The sequence below is a fragment of the Delphinapterus leucas genome, chromosome 14 (assembly GCF_059928025.1).
Source record: "Delphinapterus leucas isolate spDelLeu-1000000601 "Yukka" chromosome 14, BTC_Dleu_Yukka2, whole genome shotgun sequence".
Classification (NCBI taxonomy): domain Eukaryota; kingdom Metazoa; phylum Chordata; class Mammalia; order Artiodactyla; family Monodontidae; genus Delphinapterus; species Delphinapterus leucas.
In genome coordinates this window covers 22,365,137-22,384,208 of record NC_143142.1, presented here as the reverse complement: position 1 = coordinate 22,384,208, position 19,072 = coordinate 22,365,137, and the positions used below count along the sequence as shown (strand labels likewise).

Here is a 19,072-nt window from a genome sequence, read left to right as displayed (position 1 = left end):
AATAGCCAAAAGGTGGAAGCAACACAACTGTCCACTGATGGATGGATAAATATAATAAAATATGGTCTATCCATACAATGGAATGTTATTCAACCATAAAAAGGAATGAAATTCTGACACATGCCACAACATGGATGAACCTTTAGGACATTATGCTAAGTGAATTAAGCCAGACACAAAAGGACAAACACTATGATTCCACTTACATGAGGTACCTAGAACAGTCAAATTTGTAGATACAGAAAGTAGAATCGTGGTTGCCAGGGGCTAAGGGAAGGGGGAACTGGGGAGTTTAGTGTTTAATGGGTTTAGAGTGTCGGTTTGGAAAGATGAAAAAGCTCTGGAGATGGATGGTGGTGATGGTTGTACAACAATGTGAATCTACTTAATCCCATTAAAGTGTACACTTAAAAATGGTTTAAAAGACAAATTTTGTTTTATCTATAGTTTGTCAAAATTTTAAAGTTCCCTTACTGTTGTTTTAGTAGAATTTCAGAAAGGAGCAGAATCACATGCCCATGTTGAATCCACTACCTGACCCAGAAGTCTCAGGAGTTGTTTAAAATAAAGGGTTTTATTTGCCAGGTGTAGGGGTAGTTTTCTGGTTTTATTTTTAATTTCTAGTTTTGTAGATTGTTATCAAAGAAGGATGTATGAACTCCAGTTCTTCTATATTGGAATTTATTGACATTTTCTCTGTGCCGTAATCTATGGCCTTTAATAAACGTAATCACTATGCTTATTTAGTGCCTGCTAGCTGTTGCTCTAGGAATATTACCTACAACATCTACTGTAATTTTCTTGACATCTGTATAGAGTATTAGTACCACTTTCTAGATAGGGAAGCTGAGGCTCAAAGAAGCTACGTCATGCGCTCACAGACACAGTCAGGAAGTGGCTGAGCTGAACTAATATTAACACAAATAACAGCTGCCTTGAAGGAGGGTTTCTAGGTTGCCAAGCACTCTACAGAAGTTGTACAATTTAATCTCTGTAACAGCTTTGCACGAAGGCTCAATCAGTCCCATTTTCCAAATTGGAAAGTGAGGTCCAGCTGGGGATTTGAACCCAGGTACGTTTCAGAGTCTGGGCCTTTTCGATTGCACCAGTGGAGGGTCATCCAGCCCTCTCAGGGGCACCTGAGAGAGGAGAGCAGAGCCCTTTGAGAAGCAGCCTGCGGTGGCGGAGAAACCTGGAGGGTTGAGCAGCATTTTGTTCCTGGGAAGCCCAGGGATGGTGTAATGCGAACATTTGCAGCAGGGGGAGATGGGGGCAGCGGAGGAGGGGTCCTGGGCAGACTCTAGGCCCCTCTGTCCTGGGAGCTGTGCCAGTCATGGCCTGGGCGGGGGGGGGGGAGATGGAGCTGCCCACCTTCAGCAGGTGGGACACTGGCCTAGTCAGTGAGGCTCGTGGACGGTCACCTCCTGCTTCCTTCCAGAAAGGCTCTGCGGCAACTTTTAGAAATGTGTAAGATAAAAACAACAGAAAAAAAAAGCACACACAAACTGAAGTAGAGGAATAGTAATTACAGGAAGAAGAATCTAGAAAGAAGGTCTAGACGTAGAAAGGCTGACGTGGGGCTGCCCATGCAACAATTCCATTGGAAGGGAAGGGTGGCAATTAATGTCACCCGTGCGCCCTCTAGTGGGCACAGACGGAAAGAATATTTAATTTGTTCAACCTTTATTTATTATGCACCAGTGTGGAGAGAGGGTGGGAAGGGCGTGCTCTGAGCTTCTGTGTGTCACAAAGAGGAAGGAACTTGCTGAAGGTCACACAGCACCAGGTCAATTCTCGACACCACCTTCCTCTGATTGGATGAGACCTCATTGGCAGGTGAGGATGGGACAAGGGGGAAAGCCTGGGCCCTGCAGTCACCAGCCCTGGCCTGGACTCCCAGCTCGGCACATTGTTGCCTTGTGAAGTTGGGAAAGTTCCTCAGCCTCTCAGGGCTTCAGTGTGCTCACCTGTAAAGTGAGGGTTATCGTAGCACCCACCTCTTGAGAACAGTGAGGGTTAAATAAAGTGATGGAGGTCAAGGGTATACAAAGTACTTGGCCCGTGATGGGTTCAGAGTTCTCAGAGTGCAGAAATTGAGGCCCAAAGAGGTGCACAGGCCTGTCCAACATCAGTCAGCTCAGTAGGGCAGGGTAGAAAATGAAAAACGTCCTCCTCCAATCAGGAGGTGACGTTGTTAGTAATGGTGTATTTGTTGGGAGAAGCTGGTTCTCTCTCCAGTTGGGCTTGGCCATCATCGGCTCTGCTCCACCCATCCTGGAGTCTCAGAGGGCCAGGGTGAACCACACGTGCCCCAGGAGCGACTGTTCTAGCCACAGCGGTCAGCGTTTGATGGTGAGTGTGACTCGGCCGTGTGGCCAGCTGGGTTTGGTGGTGGCGGTGGGGAGGGAAGCCCCCAAACGCCCCCTTTCCCTGCTTCCGTCTCCCACCTCTGCAAGCTGTAACTATCCGGCCTTTGGCCTCCTCTTATTAGTAGCATCCTTTTAGCTTTCCTGTCAGGCTGAGCTGTGGGAGAGAAGGCCCAGGCCCACAAGGGAGTCGGGGAGAAATCGGCTCTGCCCACTGGCCTAAGTCTTCTCATCTTTCCTTGGAGACAGTCATGGGATTGAATTGTTGGGAGAGTTCAGTGGGTTAATATGTGAAAAAGCCAAGCACAGTGATTCGTTCACAGTAACTGTTAGTAGGAGGAATATCATCCTTCACAGTTCAGGCTGGATGTCACCTCCTCCAGGAAGCCATCCTGAGTGGTGTTATAATTATTCCTTTGTTTGTCTTTCTCCCACACTCCACCATAGCCCCAAGGAGGGATCGTGCTGCCTTTTGCTCATTGTTGTATTCCCAATATGGCTGGTTTAGTGACAAATATATTTTAGGTGAATGAGTGGGACTTGTGAGAACACATATCCAAGGGCTCTGGGGCCAGTCCCTCAGCGCTGCCACTCACACACTGTTTGGCTTAAGCTCTTGGAGTTGCAACAACCCTCCACCTGGATAAAGTGGGGCTGAAGTGAGAAGGAAATGAGACCCTCTGCACACTGCCTGGCTCACCAGAGGTGCTCCATAAACATTCATTGTTGCTCTGCACTTCCTGCTTTGGACTCCCATAGCCCTCAGCCCATCCCCTACCACAGCACCAATCACACTCGTGTCTGCTGCTCTGTCATCCTCCCCAGACAAACAGTAGGGTCAGCAAGAGCAGGGCCTTTGCCTCAGCCATGCAACTATCCAACACCCAGTCCAGGGCATGATTCAGATCAGGGACTTGGGAACTGCTTTCTGAAGGACCCAGATGTCTGGTTCCCTTGCCTTCCTGCCTCTACACTGTTGTCCCTGAATCACCTTTTCCTTCTGTCTCAGCCTATGCAACTGTGTTCTTATTGGGCAAAGCCTAGCACAAATGTCACTTTCCTCAGGATATCCTTCCTGAGCAAACTGACGCTGTGACTTCTGTCTCCTTGGAAATCTTCCATCTCTGACTGCTTCTACCACTAACTTGTCACTTTCACATAAGCTGTCCAGCTTGGTACCTTTAAGTTCCTTGGTTTGTTTTGTTGGATAATTCTTCTCTTTCCATGTCACATTCCCAGTGAAATTTTGTTTTCCAATGAGGCTGATGGCATTTGCCAACATTTTTCATTAGGGGAATGGTGATTCCTCCAGACAGCTGTATATAGCACATGGAACATGGCATGTACATATAGAATTTTATTTGTTTCCTTTCTACTTCATAAGAGGATTTTAAAAGTGGAGTAAGGTCTGTAATGTAGTTAATGGTATTGTTCCAATGACAATATCCTGGTTTCAATATTATACTACCAATATATAAAATGTCACCATGGAGGGAAGCTGGGTGAGGGGTACATGATACCCTTTGTGTACTATTTTTGCAATTTCCTGTAAGTCTATAATTATTTTAAAAATAACATTTTATAAAAAGTAGTTGAGGAACTTCCCTGGTGGCACAGTGGTTAAGAATTCACCTGCATCGGCAGGGTACACGTGTTCGAGCCCTGGTCTGGGAAGATCCCACATGCCGTGGAGCAACTAAGCCCGTGTGCCACAACTACTGAGCCTGCACTCTAGAGCCTGTGAGCCACACCTACTGAGCCCGTGTGCCACAACTACTGAAGCCCACACACCTAGAGCCCGTGCTCCGCGACAAGAGAAACCACTGCAATGAGAAGCCCGCACACTGCAACGAAGAGTAGTCCCCACTTGCCGCAACTAGAGAACGCCAGCGCGCAGCAGTGAAGACCCAATGCAGCCAAAAATAAATAAATAAAATAAATAAATGTTAAAAAAAGTAGTTGAGGCTGATTAAACATAGAAAACTATATTAAATATTAAAACAGTAATATCTGGATTAGATGGGACATACAGACTTGGCTGTGCATGCTTATTTATCAATATATTTTATAATATTAAAAGTTTGGTGACAACCTAAGTGTTCAGCTGTAGGGGATTGTTTTTTAGAGCAGTGATGCCACCCATACTGTAGAATTCCATGCAGGCATTGGAAAGCACCAAATAGAAATGTATTTATTGTTTTGGGAAAGCTTTACCAATATCTTGGTGAGTTAAAGATACCGCATGATATGTCGAGTCTGGAAGGGTATTCACCAAAATGTTAAAAATGATTGTCTCAGGTCGGTGGGATTGCAGATGATTTTTTATCTCCTTTTTCTTACTAGTATATTTCCATTTCTCTACAATGCAAATATTATTTTAAATATTTTAAAGAGAATGATCAGAAATTATCTAGGAGGAGGAGAAAGTTAATAGTACCAGAGTTGGGAGCGAGATAGCTATAGCAATTGAGGTCCTGGCCGACCCAGCAAAAGGGGAAATGGGACATTATGAAGTTCTCCTTGGAGGGTCTGAGGTTTTCCCGTAAAACGCGGAATTCCCCTAAGGGCTGCACTGAAGGGCTGCAAGCGCTAGACTAGACTTACAGCTCTAGTTTAACTCTTCCCTTCACAAGGTAAGTGCTCTTGAGCAACACCTGCCCCTTTCAGAACCTCAGTTTTCCCGTCTGTAACACAGAAGGGAAACGGACCTCAAAGTCTCTACGAACTTTTCCATCTCCATCACGTTAAATTGCTTAACGGTTAGCTTGCCTAGTTTTTCTCCGCGCTCTACCGAAGACAGCGGCAGAGAAGGACGTGTCGGGGGCGGAGTTAATTCCGGTAGGCCCCGCCCCTTCTGGCCCCACCCCGCGGGCACCAGCCCCCGCCCCAGCCAGTGCACCCTTGACCCCGCCCCCAGCCCGTGCGTCCACCGGAAGTGCCCGCGCGCGGGCAGCTCACTTCCGCCCGGCAGGTGACAGCCGTGGGGCTCGGAGCTGCCGGCGGCACGGACGCACGGGGAGAGCACGGGGACAAGGCCGCAGACTTTTTACTGCCGCGTCGAGCAGCGCCGTGGCTCCGGGAGCCGTTCGGACCTGTGGGTGAGGAAACGGGAAGCCCGACGAGGCCGGAGAAGTGGTGGGGCGGGGAGTCAGGGGTCTGAGGTGAGGGGGTTCTGGGGTCAAAGGTCACGGAGAGGACAGGGAGCTGGAGGGACTAGAGTGGCTTCCCAAGCCAGGACGAGGCAGAAGGGCTGCGGGTTCATTCATTCGCGCCCCCTTGGCCGCCGGCCTGCACCCCAGCCACCCCAAGTCCGCATTCCCTCCCAGGGCGCCCTCCCGGAGAGACTCCTAGATTTAGGCCTGAGGGACCCTGCGCCTAGCCAGACAGGAAACTTCTCTTTGGGTACTGGTTCCCATTGCACAGTCACCCCCGTGGCTATCCTGAGGCCTCCTCGTCGTTCAGGGCCTTATCTCTTTGCCAAGGTTCAAAAAGGAAAAAAAGAAAAACTAAGAAATGGCCCGGCACCGCCTCCTCTGGGGTGGGGTTGGGCTTGGTCTGTCCGTAGGCGCCTCACAGACAAGTTAACTGGGGACACCTGTAATAATACCAAAAGTACTGATGGAAATGCTAGCTACTGGTTACTGAGCTCCTACTGTATACCAAGCCCTGTGCTAGGCACTTATAATGCCGCATTTAAGCTTCCCAGCAACCTTTGTGAGGTAGCTACTGTTGTTATCCCCATTTTATCCACGAGGAAACTGAGGTACAGAGAGGTTAAGTCACACCTGTAAGGTGAATCGGGTAGTATACACAAGAGCCAGGGTTCCCACCCAGGCTCTCACGGACTTGTAAGTGCAGAGACAAAGGAGAGGCTGGAGCAATGTTGGGGTGTAGGGGCTATTTAATATTTTTAGCTACTTTTAAATTTGCACCTATATAAAGATGTAGCCTTCTTGCTTCTCGGCTGATCTTCATAAGGAGTATTTGATTCACTTTCTTCAGGATGAAACAGTCCTGTAGGCTATTGCTATAACTGATTACCTTTCAGGGCAAGAGAGGAAGTTTTTCCTGACTATTGAGAACTGTGAGACATAAAACAGGCTGGCCATGAAATGAATTTAAGAATATCCAGGACTTCCCTGGTGGCGCAGTGGTTGGGAATCCGCCTGCCAATGCAGGGGACACGGGTTTGAGCCCTGGTCCGGGAAGATCCCACATGCCGCAGAGTAACTAAGCCCATGTGCCACAACTACTGAGCCTGCACTCTAGAGCCTGTGAGCCACAGCTACTGAGCCCACACACCACAACTACTGAAGCCTACGCACCTAGAGTTCGTGTTCCACAACAAGAGAAGCCATGATAATGAGAAGCCCGCTCACCTCAACGAAGAGTAGCCCCCACTTGCTGCAACTAGAGAAAGCCTGCGTGCAGCCATGAAGACCCAACACAGCCAAAAAACTAACTAAAGAAATTAATTTTTTTAAACAAAGAAAAAAACAATATCCAGAACCTCTCTTGAGAGTGGTTGAGCTGCATTCTTTTTGGAGTGAAGAGAGGAACCACGTGACCGCTAGGGGATCTTTTGGCCTTGGGTTCTTGAAGAACATTCCCAAGGGAAGAGTCTGTGTCTCTGAGAAAAGTACAGGTCCCATGGCTTCTTGACTGGGGAGCCACATCTTGTCCAGGAGCTGGTAAGGTGGTTTCATGGCCAGAGGATGAGGCTTTGTGAGTCTGAGCCTTATTCCTTTGCAGAGACATTCACTTGCTCCAGTTCTGCCTCAGTTTCCCTGATAGCAGCACAGACCTGCTGATTTCCTACCCACTCCTAGGTATTATAAGGCTTAACGAACCCTTGAGGGTTTCCACATGCTTCTGAAGAAAGCTGTGATATAAATATTACTGTAGTGCCTGTTTTTAAACTCTACGATCTGTTCTCCTAGTTCCATTGAATTCACGGAAACTTAATATTGTCACCTTATCCCCATCCTTCCAAGAGAGGATTTGAGATGAAGTGACTTGTCACAGATGGTAGGAACATGAGCAGAGCTCAGAGCATCTGGCTCCCTGTCCTGAGTTGAGCCTACCAGGCTCCTTCGACCTCTTAGAGCAGCTTCATGAAGAGTGACTTCACTAGTTTACAAAGACTCAGATCCCTTAGAGGTTGTGTAGAGATTATCTGTTGAGTGTGGTTTGAGCAGAGGCTTCACCTGAGCGACGTGAATAGCTTAGAGGTGTGATGGAAAAAGCACTCCTCGACTCCCCATCAGTTAACCCTGGGTTCCAGTCCCAGCTCAGCAGCTTCTTGGTAGTGTGACCTGGAGCCTTCTTTACCTCAGCTCTCAAATAATACCTTCCCCTCCCCACCCCCCCACCACCGAACATTGGCATATGTCGGGGCTGGACAAGGACATTTGTCAGAGCCTGTTGTGGTGGTGGGTGCCTTGACCCTAGGCAGTTGATGCCCACTGGGGGCCTGGTTTTGGGGGTGTTACTTCCATCTGCAGACAGAGACCTTTATGTACACAGGACTTCTCCCATCCTTCTTGTTTCACTTCCTAAAAGTGTTTCAGAAGAAATTCAGTCTGTTGGTCCTGCTGGCTCTGGGCTTGGACTTTCATCTTTTTCTAGTCACCCTTTGAAGCTGTTGCATGTCTTGACTGCTCACTTCCTGAAAACCCCCACGCCTGGCACCAAAGCCTGATGTGCTGATGGTGAGCAAACATTGCTTGGTTATGAGTTTTGCGCTTTGGTGTATTTCTGAAAACTAAAGGGGCATCTGTTGCTTGTAGGTATTTCTTTTTCTGAACAGGTCTTTTTTTTTTTTTTTTTTTTTTTGGTACGTGGGCCTCTCACTGCTGTGGCCTCTCCCATTGCAGAGCACAGGCTCCGGATGCGCAGGCTCAGTGGCCATGGCTCATGGGCCCAGCCGCTCCGCATCATATGGGATCTTCCCGGACCGGGGCACGAACCCGCGTCCCCTGCATCGGCAGGCGGACTCTCAACCACTGTGCCACCAGGGAAGCCCTGAACAGGTCTTTTTGCCTAAGATAGGTCACTGATAAATTATTAGAGCACAGGAATGGTTTTTGTGTTCTTCACTTCACACAGAGAGGAACAAATAACTCCAGAGAGAGAATATTACTTGGGCAAGTGGGGAATCCTTTAAAAAAAAAAATTCTGCTTGAATATCCATCAGTGGATCCTCATTGCTCTCAGGCTGAAACTCACATTCCTTAGCGTGGCGGTCAAAGCCTTTTGAGCTCTGACCTCTGCGGGGTTCTCCTGCCTCATCTCTCCTACTACTCACTTCCAGCATCTCCCCAAGTTCCAGTCAAACTCAACTGCTTGCCACTTCTGCCAGCCCCAGTTGTTTACCTCTGTGTCTTTGCTTTGTGCTGTTCCCACCTCCTGAGCACCAGTTCCTGTCACACACACCCGCTTCTTTGCTAGACCACTACTTGGTGCTTCCCATCTGATCATCTCCCCCACCTTGCAGGCCTGAACTGGTTGTCCTGTGGCATTGATCACAGTGGGTTGTCATTGTCTGTGTACTTGGCTGTCTTCTAAGTAAACAGCTCTTAATCCCTGGAGAGGACTTGTTTTCTGTGTCTCCAGCAGCTAGTGAAATATCTGGCACATAGTAGGTGCTCAGTAAATGTCTGGTGAATGAATGAATGAATATCACATTGAATTTTTAGGATTCTTTGACTCCTAAGGAATTCAGAGCACTTTCCAGATGATGTCCTGTCCATCATCATGTCACCCCAGGGGAGTAGGGAGAAATCTGCCCAATAGTGGGAATAACTACTCTCGAACTACTGCTACCACCCAGCCAGCCATCAGAGTGCTTCAGGGCCTCCAGAGACCTGGGGATTGGGGAGCAGCAGGAGGTGCTGGTGGTAATGGCTCTCCCTGTGTAGTAGTAAAAGTGGCTAACATTTATCAAGCACTTGGTGGGCTGGGTACTGCTGAGGGCTTTGCATGTATTCACTTGTTTTAGCCTCACAAACCCCTCAAGTATGTGACATTGTAATTCTCGTTTTGCAGTTGTGGTATGGTTGTGCCTGTTAGGTTGTGTAGACCCCCTGAGAGCCCATGTTGTACCCTCTGTGGCCACCTTTCCTTTCCCAATCCCTTGTTCTTGAATTGTCTCCTGTTATTTAATGGAGCTGAGGAAGGGCTTGGCTATGGTTCTAGCCTCCCAAGCCTCATGCTTTTTGGGTCTTTGGCCTTGGGCTTGACCTCTGACCTCCATTAAGAGGGTCTCCCTGAAGCTGGGAGGCCTTCTCTAGTTAAGGTAACAGTATGGTTGGTTGACTACAGAATGCCCAGAGGTCATCATCAGCCAGGATGCCTTAGTCATTGATCCATTGTCTCCTCTGTGGACTTGAGCTGCAAGATTTGTAGGTTTGGAAGTCAGGTCTCAAAAGCTTTAAAACTGGGACTTCAATGGCAGTCCAGTGGTTAAGACTCCACGCTTCCACTGCAGGGGGTGCGGGTTCAATCCCTAGTATGGGAAAGAAGATCCCACAAGCTGTGTGGCGTGGCCAGAAAGTTTAAAAAAAAAAAAAAGTTTTAAAACCAGCCCTTCAGTGTTGGTTTTCAGCACTGAAGACATTCGTTACAGCTGAGCTCTATAGAGGACTAGCCTTGGGTGACATACTTTTTTTTTTTTTTTTGCGGTACGCGGGCCTCTCACTGTTGCGGCCTCTCCCGTTGCGGAGCACAGGCTCCGGACGCGCAGCCTCAGTGGCCATGGCTCGCAGGCCCAGCCGCTCCGCGGCATGTGGGACCTTCCCAGACCGGGGCACGAACCCGTGTCCCCTGCATCAGCAGGCGGACTCTCAACCACTGCGCCACCAGGGAAGCCTGGGTGACGTACTTTTTATCACACCCTAATTGCTTTTAGGGTCCTAAACATATTTAGAGTAGAATGACAAAATTTCATTGTAGCAAGCTATTGAGTCTCTTCTGTGGTTTTCACTCTCTGATCTCTAAGGGCTGGGTGGCTGGATGTTGAGACACTGAGGACAGAGCCTTCATATGCCCAACATTCATTTATTCGTTCGTTCCTTCATTCATTCAGTATTTATTGAGCCCTGCTGTGCACCTGGCACTGAGCTAAATGTGGTGACAGGTAAACAGGCCAGACAGTTTCTGCCCTTGGATTGCTTACCACATTCTAGTGGGGGAGAGAGACAAAGAAGAAATAGAAAACAAATGTTATAATTAGAAAAACAGATAAATCATGAGGGAAATGAGGCAGAGCAGCTCACCCCTGTTAAAATGTAAGCCAGATCTCAGGACTCTTGCTTAAAACCCTCCAGTGGCACTCAGCTTATTCAGAGTAAAAGCCAGAGTCCTTACCTTGACCTGTAAGGCCCCCTCCATTCTCTGACCTCATAACCCACTGCCCCCCTCACAGCTCACTCTGTTCAAGCCACATCGCTTCCCTGCTGTTCCTCAAACAGGCCAGGCATACTCCCACCTTTGCACTATTTTTTATGCCTGGAAGGCTCTTCCCCAGGCAGTGTCACCTCTCAAGGAGGCCTTTCGTGGCCACCCTGGTTAAATTTCAACCTCCCACTCGTCCTCCCCCACACTCCCTATCCTCCTTCCCTGCTTTCTTTTTCTCCATAGCATTTATCACTGTCTGAGATACTATATATGTTACTTATTTATCTTGCTTGTAGTTCCTGTCTGCCATTAGGATGTAAGCTCTATGAAGGGAAAGATTTTTGTCTGTTTAATTCACTGCTTCATCCCCAGCATATAAACCTATTTATGGCTCAGTAAATATGTGAATAGGAGTACTGGGCTATGAGGACAGAAAAATACCTACTTAGTGCGTGCAAGGATGGTATCTTTGAAGTGATGTCACCTAAGCTGAGATTTGAAGGATAAATCTAGAAGCTGGAGAGATAATCCAGGCAGAAGGATCAGCAAGTATGAAGGCAGTGAAGAGCTTGTCAACTAGAGGAACACAGAAGGCTGTGGGCCTGGAGGGTTATAGGCGGAAGGAAGGGCTTAGCTGAGCTCACATCATAGCCTGTGTCAGAGCCCCCTCTGCACACCTCCCCCAGTAATTTGTTTCCCCACTTCCTGCAGCTCTGGTCACTCTGAGCTGATGCCCAGGGCTGGGGATAGTGATCTGATGGTGATCTGAAGGAAGTGGCCTGAACATTTCTCCCATTGGAGATGTTGCCACCTGACCTTCTACCCTTTGCCCTTTCTTCTCTCTCTTATCATTTATTTACTTACCTTCCATTTACTGTCTGTAAAATGGGCTAGGGTGTTTGGCATTCTCAATTTCAAAATAGCTTGACAACCAGAACAGATGTAGCTCTGACCCTGGCAAACACCATGAAATCAACATTGGGAAGCTGCTCTCTAGCTGAGGTTGGTTTACAAAACATGAAATTTCCCCAAGAGGAGGATTGAGCACCAGTCATTTGAATATTTACTGAGCCCCTACTACTTGCCAGGTACCAGTCTAGGAGCTAGGAATATGGTAGGGAACAAAATGAACAAAATCCTTGTCCTTATGGAATTTCATTATGGAGGGGAAAAAAATAGATAAGTGTTTTATCCTATGTTGGTGATAAGTACTTAGAGGAAAAAACAAAAAGAGGAAAGAAGGATAGGAAGTGTGGGGGATTTGTTGGGGGCGTGTTCAGTTTTAAATAAAGTGGTCGGAGAAGACCTCAGTGAGAAGGTGACATTTGAGCCAAGACATGAAAGAGGTGAGGGATACATACACTACCAAATGTAAAACAGATAGCTAGTGGGAAGCAACTGTATAGCACAAGGAGATCAGCTCAGTGCTTTGTGACCACCTAGAGGGGTGGGATAGGGAGGGTGGGATAAGGAGGGTGGGAGAGAGATGCAAGAGGGAGGAGATATGGGGATATATGCATATGTGTAGCTGATTCACTTTGTTATAAAGCAGAAACTAACACACCATTGTAAAGCAATTATACTCCAATTAAGATGTTAAAAAAAAAGAGGTGAGGGACTGGGGTTGGGCGGGGAGGAAAGAAATAGGTGCGGGAGATTAAGAGGTACAAACTTCCAGTTACAACATAAATGAGTCACAGGTATGAAATGTACAGCATGGAGAATATAGTCCATAACTATGTAATATCTGTATGGTGACATATCATAACTAGACTTACAGTGGTGATAACTTGGAAATATGTATAAATATCGAACCACTATGTTGTGTAAAAGGAACTAACATAGTGTTGTAGGTCAATTATACTTTAAAAAACAAACTTATAGAGAAAGAGATAAGATTTGTGGTTACCAGAGGTGGGGGTTGGGGGGAGGGGAATTGAATGAAGGCAGTCAAAAGGTACAAGCTCCCAGTTAAAAGATACATAAGTATTAGAAATGTAATGTACAACATGATAAATATAATTAACACTGCTGTATGTTGTGTATGAAAGTTGTTGAGAGTAAACTGTTAGATTTCTCATCACAAGGAAAACATTTTTTTCTGTTTTATTTTGTATTTATATGAGATGATGGATGTTCACTAAACTTATTGTGACAATCATTTCATGATGTATGAAGGTCAAATCATTATGCTGTACACCTTAAACTTTTACAGTGCTGTATGTCAATTATATCTCAATAAAACTGGAGGGGGGAAAAAAGATGAGGAGCTGAGCCATGAGACTTTCTAGAGAAAGAGCCTCCTTGGCAAAGTGAACAGCATGTGCAAAGGCCCTGGGGTTGAAACATGCCTGTTGTGTTCCAGGATCAGCAAAGAGGCCCATATGGCTGGAACTGAGGGAGTGATGGGGAGAACAGTGGAAGAAGAGTTTGAAAGAGATAATGACAGGGAGGGTGTGTGTGTGAGAGACAGAAGTGGGTATGCATCTCATCCAGGGCTTTGTGGGCCATGAGGCCATTGTAGGGACTTTGGCTTTTACTCTGAGTGAGACGGAACCATTGGGGGATTTTGAGCAAAGGGTTGCCATTGTCTGATTTAGACTGTCATAGGACCATTCTGGCTGTTGCTGGGATGGGCTGTCAGGTGCAGTGTGGAAGCAGCTTTGGTAGCAATCTCAGTGGGAGGGGATGATGGCCTGGGGCCAGGTGGTAGTGATAGAGCTGGTGAGAAGCCCCTTCATGGACTTGGAATTCATTTTGAGGTTAGGCCCGACAGGAATTGCTGATGGATTAGATGTGTGATATGAGAGAGAGTGTGTTATCAAGGGTAACTGAGGTTTTGGGCCTGAGAACCTGTCAAAGATGGTTTTGGTAATAACTGGATAATGAAGACTGCAGGATGAGTCAGTTGGGGGATAGGAGGAAGCAAGTGGCAGTTTTTATCATTTTAAGTTTGAGCTGCCTGTTAGCCATATAGACATTCCAGTGATATCAGGCAATTTGAATATATGAGCTGGGAGTTCAGAGGAGAGGTTGGGCCTGGGGATGTAAAGTTGTGAGTTGTCAGCACATAGATGGTACTTAAAGGCATGACACTGGATGAAGCAAGCAGCTGGAGGAGGGAAGAGGGCCTCTGGGAAAGGGCAGAGGAACCAGGCCTGAGCCCTGGGGCACTCCAGGTGTTGAAGGAGAGGGAGAGGAGGAGGAACAAAGAAGACTAGACAGTGGGGTAGAAGGGAAAGTAGAGAGCATGACACCCTGGAATCCAAGGGAAGAAAATGTTTCAAGGAGGATGGAATGATCAGTAGCATCAAATGCTTGTTAGCATGAGACTTGTCATAAGATCACTGCGTCTTCTGCTGGCAGGGTCCAACTCACCCTGGCATCCAAGGCTGTCTTTGAATCTCATCCTTCCCTGACTAACCTCATCTACTCCTTTCCCTGCCACGATCTTGCCTTCAGCCAAGCAGGGGTCTCACAGACTCCTAAATATGTGTGCTTGTTTTGGCCTTGGATATGTCACTCCTCTCTCAGCATCTCTAACTCCTCATTTTTAAATAGGTTACTGGAGAATTAAATGACACAGGGGCTCTAAATTACTTAGCACAGAACCTGTGCCCCAGCCAGTGTTTGTGTTGGTTTAGTTGTTCTCAATTCACTCCCTGTTATGCTGTCATCTTGTGGGTCTTCTCCATGTCACCTTCGCCCCACCCTTTCCAAATCCAACACATATTTTCATGTCCAGCCAAGCCCCTTTTAATCCAAGAGGGCTTCCTTTGATGCTCCACCCATCTCAAAGTCTCCTCCTCAGAGCTTTGGTGGCAGTTATCTGGAGGGCATGATTACTCTGCTGTTCCCCTGAAGTCCTTCACCTGCCCTCTGAATCTGTAGGAGCCATCAGGAAAAGATTGTTCTCTGTCTACTGTGTGTGAGCTCCTGTGTGGGGCACAGTTGCAGGCTTGGAGCTGATGGTGCTCCACACTGTTAAACATGCTATATCCAAAATGTGACAGATTTTCAGAAAGTGTTCCCAATGTATAGGCGGGAAAACTGAGGTCTCAGGAGCCTAGTTCTTTAGTCTTTGGCCTCTGTTTCCTCATCTTCATTGATTTAAGGATTGTTCAGAAGAAGCCCCTATTATTTCGTTTATTTATTTATTTTTGGCTATGTTGGGTCTTCATTGCTGTGCCCAGGCTTTCTCTAGTTGCGGTGAGCGGGGGCTACTCTTCATTGCAGTACGCAGGCTTCTCAATGCAGTGGCTTCTCTTGTTGCAGAGCAGGGCTCTAGGAGTGTGGGCTTCAGTAGTTATGGCTCACGGGCTCCAGAGCGCAGGCTCAGTAGTTGTGGCGCACAGGCATAGTTGCTCTGTGGCATGTGGGATCTTCCCAGACCAGGGTGCGAACCTGTGTCCCTTGCATTGGCAGGCAGATTCTTAACCAATGCACCACCAGGGAAGTCCCTATTATTTCGTTTTTAAGGAACTTTTCCTTGGCAGCAGATCTTTCCATGCATTACTGCTTGTAGATTAGTCGAGAACTGGCCCTTGATGCTAGAATTCAGCCCTAGAGACTCAGTGCTGATAGAAGAACATTTGCATGTACCATTTGCCTGCCTTTAGTTCCTTTTCATTTTGAGACTTTAATTGCTAGTGGGTCTCAGAAGATTGACTTTGACTAATCAGTTTTCCTCCAAATCCCAGGAGATCCATAACTGGGTGATCTCATCCAGACAGGCTTTCACTAGGCACATTACCAAGCTTGACATCCCTGCTGTCCAAACTGGATGGGCTGGCCCTAAAATAACCTGTAATTCAACCTTCGAGGGACTCGGCAGGGATGTGTGGCAACATACTTCACATACCATTTAGCCTAGAGTGTGTGTGTTTCTGCCAGGGTTTCATCAGAGAGGAGGAGCTGCCTCACTGGACACAGTGGGATGTGTGTGACCTCATTATGGGGCAAGAGTAGAGTGTGTCGGCGCTACCATTTTCTAGCTGTGTGACTCCAGACAAATGCCTTGACCTCTCTGGGCTTCGGTTTCCTTATATGGAAACTTGGGATATTATCAATACCTTCTTCACAGATTACTGTAAAGCTGTTTACGTAGTTTCTGGCCCATAGCACATATCCATCTGTCATTGCCACTTCCACCGCCACCTTTGTTTCAATTCTTGTGCCAAGCCCAAAGAAGAATACAGTATTTTCTCATAGTAATTGAACTGGCTTTAAAGAGCCTATCTGAGTTTGGTGACCACATTGTCTCAGAGAGAAAGTCTGAAATCTGGTTTCTCTACTGCTGACTCACCTTTTTTTTTTTTTTTTTCTCACTCTTGTGGCCTCTCCTGTTGCGGAGCACAGGCTCTGGATGCGCAGGCTCAGTGGCCATGGCTCACGGGCCCAGCTGCTCTGTGGCATGTGGGATCTTCCCGGACCGGGGCACGAACCCGTGCCCCCTGCATCAGCAGGCGGACTCTCAACCACTGCGCCACCAGGGAAGCCCCTGACTCACCTTTTAATCTTCAAGGTGGCCTTACCTGTTTACCTGTCTGTAATGTGAACTTTAGTACTGACTTGCGAGGACCTTTTCCTTTTTTTTTTTTTTTTTTCAATTTATTTATTTTATTTTTCTCTGTGTTGGGTCTTCATTGCTGTGCACGGGCTTTCTCTAGTTGTGGCGAGTGGGGGCTACTCTTCATTGTGGTGTGCAGGCTTCTCATTGAGGTCTTCTTGTTGTGGAGCACAGGCTCTAGGCACATGGGCTTCAGTAGTTGCAGCACGCGGTCTCAGTTGTTGTGGCTCGTGGGCTCTAGAGCGCAGGCTCAGTAGTTGTGGCACATGGGCTTAGTTGCTCCACAGCATGTGGGATCTTCCTGGACCAGGGCTCGAACCCATGTCCCCTGCATTGGCAGGTGGATTCTTAACCACTGCGCCACCAGGGAAGTCCCTCTAGCTTAGTCTTGACTGTCCTTGAGCAGGTTTCTGAAAGCTATTCATCAGGCAAGGGTTTAACAGTGAAATTCAGCATTGAAGTTGGAAGCCACCAACACAGACTTTTAAGGATCAGTTTTCCCTGCCCGGATATCCTTGAATTCAGAGATGGGTCTTGGGAGCTGGATCAGACCTTGTCAGATGTCTTTCTCCCCGTTTCGTTTCCTCAACTTCTCTGGCTGGTTTCACTACACCGATAGTCTCCCTGGTTCCATCACTGGATGCCGATGGCGTGCAGTCCACTGTGCTGGTGCTGCCAACTTCATGCTTCTTGTCCGACTGCAGAGTATGGGCTGCTCTGACATGAACCACTGCCCTGAGACTAGAAAAGTCCTCCCCTGGCCATTGGCTGGCCATTTGGGGAATTGCTTGGCTTGTTACTGTTTTCCCTTCTACTGAAGACCTAATGAGGTTTGCTGGCCCTGGCTGCATTCTGAATTTGTTTTCTTTTTTGTCCCCTTGGAAACGTTTTCTGTCATGCTCTGTGAATGATCATGCTCCATTTTCTCTTGTTTGATACCCAGGAAGAACACTCTGGTGAGGAAGTGGATTCCACCTCTAGCAAGGAATCATAGAACATGAGATGCAGGAGGGATCTTGTCCTTTAAACTTTGTCTTCAAACTTTGTTCTGTGGAACTGTGGGGTGTCTGAAGGGCCCCCGGTGAGGAGGGGGAAAAGTGGACATAGTGAAATGAGTCAGGCTCTGGGCCCTCACCGTTACTTCAATCAGAGCAGTTCCACTTTTATTTTAAACAATTTAGAAATGGGGTGATGGGGGGTGGGGCTTGAAAAGCCATTGATCTGGTTGAATTCTCTTGTTTGACAGTTGGAGAAAGGAAGGCCCAGAGATGGGGGGGTATTTGCCCAGGGTCACACAGCTGTTGGTAGCAAAGCTAGAATTCCTGGCAGCCATCTTGGCATTGGATCAGCCGTGCCATGTTTGTGGAAAGTTAGCTGCAAAGCCTCATGTTCCCGGTTTGCCCAGTTTTCGCTGTCTGGCACTCATCAGCGAGTCCTATTATTTTGATCTATTATGGGCCCTTGGTTTTCTAGCTTCTCTGGGAACCTGTCCTTTCATTTTGTCAGCAAACATTTGGTGAACTCCTGGAATATGTCAGACATTGTGCCAGTCACTGGGTTGACAGCATTAAACAGGAAAAATCCTAAATTAGAGTTGTGAGGAGGGCTATGGAGAAGTCCACAGTATGATTGACTCAAATGTCGAGGAGGCTTCTGCCCCTCTGGGTCTGGAGAGGGGTCCTCTGGGGCAATGGTGTTTGAGCAGAGACTGAAGGAGGAGCCCGGGGGTGGGGATAGTGTTTTGAATTAGATGCACCATTGTTTTCTAAACTGCATTATGTTTAAAAGAGATGATACATGCATAGGATATAAAATTCCCAAGATAGACAAAGGTAAACGATGAAGGGTCAGTCTCTTACCCCAACCATTGGTAATCCAGCTTCCTTTCTTGAGGCAACCACTGTCCACTTTTCTTATTTACCCTTTCAAGGATAGTCCATGCATTTGCAAACACTTGGTATTTATGTTTTATTAATATTTTAATTTTTAATAGAAATGGTAGTATACTACATATAGTTTTTCATCTTGCTTTTTTTCACTTAACATCTTAGAGAGTGTTACATACAAGTACATGTAGAACTGCCTCATTCTTTTTCATGATTGCACAGTATTCCCCATGTCTGTATGTAGTGCCGTAATTTTTTGTTTTTTTAACATCTTTATTGGGGTATAATTGCTTTACAATGGTGTGTTAGTTTCTGCTTTATAACAAAGTGAATCAGTTATACATATGTTCCCATATCTCTTCCCTCTTGCATCTCCCTCCCTCCCACCCTCCCTATCCCACCCCTCCAGGCGGTCACAAAGCACTGAGCTGATCTCCCTGTGCTATGCGGCTGCTTCCCACTAGCTATCTACCTTACGTTTGTTAGTGTATATATGTCCATGCCTCTCTCTCGCCTTGTCAGAGCTCACCCTTCCCCCTCCCCATATCCTCAAGTCCGTTCTCCAGTAGGTCTGTGTCTTTATTCCTGTCTTACCCCTAGGTTCTTCATGACATTTTTTTTTTCTTAAATTCCATATATATGTGTTAGCATACGGTATTTGTCTTTCTCTTTCTGACTTACTTCACTCTGTATGACAGACTCTAGGTCTATCCCACCTCATTACAAATAGCTCAATTTCGTTTCTGTTTTAAACCAGTCAGTCCTCTGTGGGAGGACATTTAAGGTGTTTACAGTGTTTTGCTATTATAAAGGATGCTACATGAGTAACTGTATCTACATAGTTTTATACATAT

At 47.0% G+C, this 19,072-nt stretch overlaps 1 protein-coding gene across 6 annotated transcripts in view; it reads left to right on the top strand.

The window, feature by feature from the left end:
* Positions 1-5,321: 5,321 nt before the first annotated feature.
* The window catches only part of AP1B1 (adaptor related protein complex 1 subunit beta 1), a 53,215-nt gene continuing 39,464 nt past the window's right edge, over positions 5,322-19,072 (top strand). For 5 of the 6 annotated variants that reach the window (XM_089894648.1, XM_089894647.1, XM_089894649.1 and 2 more), the window contains exon 1: positions 5,323-5,464. The gene's annotated coding sequence lies outside the window, so the exon portion shown is untranslated. Of the gene's footprint in view, positions 5,465-19,072 lie in introns of all 6 variants that reach the window. The other variant, XM_089894646.1, reaches the window with a different exon arrangement.